This window comes from Dromaius novaehollandiae, chromosome 27, assembly GCF_036370855.1.
Source record: "Dromaius novaehollandiae isolate bDroNov1 chromosome 27, bDroNov1.hap1, whole genome shotgun sequence".
Lineage (NCBI taxonomy): Eukaryota > Metazoa > Chordata > Aves > Casuariiformes > Dromaiidae > Dromaius > Dromaius novaehollandiae.
In genome coordinates, this window is record NC_088124.1 from 4,225,203 (window position 1) to 4,228,325 (window position 3,123).

The 3,123-nt window shown below is 55.2% G+C and overlaps 1 long non-coding RNA gene across 1 annotated transcript; it reads right to left on the minus strand.

The window, feature by feature from the left end:
* Positions 1–327: 327 nt before the first annotated feature.
* On the minus strand, positions 328–2,921 carry LOC135323725 (uncharacterized). The gene is made up of 3 exons (XR_010385237.1): positions 2,596–2,921; positions 1,337–1,581; positions 328–487 (listed from the first exon to the last, which is right to left on the minus strand). It is a non-coding gene; the product is annotated as an uncharacterized LOC135323725 (long non-coding RNA).
* Positions 2,922–3,123: the final 202 nt, after the last annotated feature.

Genomic DNA, 3,123 nt, shown 5'->3' on the forward strand with positions numbered 1-3,123 from the left:
CCAGAAATCACTTCCAGATGTTACCGCGCACCCGGCTCCCTCCCGCAGCCCCCGTTGCTCCCGCGCCGGCGGTTTTCCACCAGCCCTTGGCTGCCGCGCCGGCAAGCCCGGCCTTTCCGTGCAGCCTGGGCCTTTCGACGGCGGCTTGCCCGAGGTGTGAAGTTCTTGGGACGCTCCCACCTGGCTCATCCCAAGCCGGGCGGATGCGGGGAGTGTTTTATTGGCATGCTGCTGCCCTCTAGTGAAGGCACGGCCCGCAGATCCCGGCCTTCCCGGGACACCCGCGCTGGGCGCAGTTGCCCGCTGGCACGAGTGTCTGCCTAGTCCACTGGGTGCAAAATCAAGACCAAAACATCTCATTTTTATTCAAGCAATACTGAGCCTCTGCACCTCTCAGGGACGTCTAAAGAAGCCTGTCACGTTAGCAAAGATTTAACGGAGTTTGCTCTGAAGCAATTTCTAGTCCAGAAGCACCAAGATACTTCCCCTGGAAAAGAAAAAAAGAAATCTTTATAAGATGCATTAAAAGAAACATCAGAGGCTGAGTAACCAACGCACCGAGCTGCTCCGGTGCGCAGAGGTGGGAAGGGAGCAGCAAGGGCTTCGCTGTACGGGGGAGCGGTGAGGTTTGCTGCAAACCCTCGGGGCTGGAGCCGGCTCGGGTGCTCGGTGTCAGCAGCAGGTGATGGAGACATAAGAGGAAACTTCGCAGCAACACATCGCCTGGCAATTGGCAGTGATGAGTTTGCTGGGACTCACCTGAGTGCAGACTGGGGGGGTATAAAAGACCCCAGGCAAAGCAAGGGCTCCTTTTGCTGTGTCCCAGTGCAAGAGGCTCTGCAGCAAGCAGCCAAGGTAAGTGCATGCTCTCTTTTCTTGGTATAAAGTAGGGAAAGGCCCTTGGGGTATTGGAAGGGAGGAATGGCTTATTTGTGCCCCCAGGCCAGGTGATGCTCCCCTTGTGTGTGGTCCTGTGGGCTGTGCTGAGGGGCCAGTTGCCTTCTGATATTTTGGAGCTGAATCCTCCTGCTTCCACCTCCTGCCCTGCAGTCCTGATGCTTCGGCTTTGCCCTGAGCAGCTTTCCCTTTCCAGCTGGGCTTCATCCTTCTCTGGGTTCCCATGTTGCAATCAAGATAGCAGTTTCCTAGAGGCTGTGTTGAGACTTTGTTCCAGCCAGTTTCCTACTGCGTTTGCTGGCTCTGCCCTTCCCTGGAAACCTGCAGCCCCTGGAAAGGCTGGCGGGTCCCAGTGCTGGCTCCCAGGCCTGGCACTTTGCTAAGCTACCTTGGTCTCGGGGTATCTCTCAAGGCAGTAGGTACGTTGGGGTCCGCTCACCCGGCTGGTGTGAACAACACCAGGTCTCCATAATCCCTTAGCTCGGTGTCCTCCGTCCCTCTGTCCCACACTGATGGGCTGAGCAGTTCTGCAGCTGTTGTCCACAGAGGTGGTTGCATTTCAGAGGAAAATAATTCCTTTCTACAAAATGCTTTCACAAATCTTCAGGGAAAGTAGCTCAGTGCCCCCTGAGATACTGCTTCTTCCATGTGCTGGTGTGAAGAGCAGCCTCGTGGTTGCATCACCTAAAAGTAGACAAGCCATATAACTCTTGTTTCAGGTTGCTGGGGTGTAAATTTAGAATGAAAACCCTCCCTCTCCTTTCTATCCAGCCTATTTAGGTCGCAAAGGTCAGCGCTGGTGCCCCAGCCCTGCAGAGTGCCTGGTATGGTGCGGCACCCCTCCGGTAAGGATCCTGCTCCCTAACCAAGGGCCACAGCCACCCAGAGTCCCCAGGACAGCACTGGCACACTAAATGCAATGCTCTAATTACCGTTGATGAGCTGCAGGTGTAGCTGTGGCCTCTGCAGGGACTTGCTGTGCTGGTCCCCTGCTTGGCAGGGTGCTCGTCGAGTGGCTCTGGTCCTGGCGTTGGTGTTTTCCGGGTGTAACGCATCCACGCACTAATGTTCCATAAAGTTTGCACTGTTCCAGGTTGTGGTTTATGTCCCCTCAGCTTTATGTTTACATTGAGTTATTTTCAATAAAGGGCTTTTTTATTATCCGAACGATTTCATGTTCAGTAAAGGCTGTTATTGATGAAGGTTCAATGCAGCACCATAAAAACTGCACGTGGCAGGAATATAATGAAATGCCCTGTCATGGTATTGCTGCACAGTGTACCAAAAAGAGCCCCATGACAGTCTCACTCAATAAAACCGCTTACACAGACTATGCAGAGCACATAACACTGCCCTGCTCTGGCTGCTAGGAGCAGGGTGTCCTTGCCAGTGGTAGCAGGCTCTGGTGTTGCAGAGCCTCCTGGTCTGCCTTGGTGCCTGCTCAGGGCTTTCTGCTCCCAGCCTAGCAAACAGGTGACAAACAGAAGTGGGAAGTTGTCTCTGTGGCTGCTCTGTGGACAGTTCTGCTGTGCCATGGACCAGGTTTTCTAACTTCCCTCTCCTGGGTGGCTTTTAGCACGGTGCAGACTTCTCCAATCGCTACCACTGAACCACGCAAAATGGAAAAGCGCAACTGCCCCGTGCAGAGCCGCTTTGCAGAGGTGTCCGCTCAGCGCATTGCTAAGGCTTCGCACTCACCTTTCTCTGCGGCTGTTTCAGGGCTTTGTGCAGCCTTGCCCAGAAGTTTTACTGCCTGTGCTTGGCCCCGGCAGCAGCTAAGGTCCGGGATGCGGGAAGGAGGAGGGTGTCTGCAGCCTCCCCGGTGTGTTGCACCTTCCAGCCGAGGAGGTGGCAGCAGGGATGTGGTCCTGAGGGCAGACTGGGGTGCTCATGGGTGGCAGCTGGGGTCTGTGCTCACTGCTCGCTCCCTGTTGCCTCCGTGCCCAGAGCTGCTGGACTGGGACTGAAGCCATCCGGATACCCCCGGGAGCTCGGCTTGACCCCTGAAATGGGAAAAAAATCTTAAAGCTGCCAATGTGGTACGAGACCAGCTCGCTGGCACAAGATACTACAGAGGGTGAAGGCTTGACAGTGGCAATACAACCATCTCTGAGGAAGGTGGGAGACGCAACAGGCCCTGAAGGCAAAGAAGAACTGGCTTTTCCCTTCCTCCAGTGCTCCCATCCTGTCCTGGAGGTCTGCATCCATCCTTCCCAACGCCCTCTT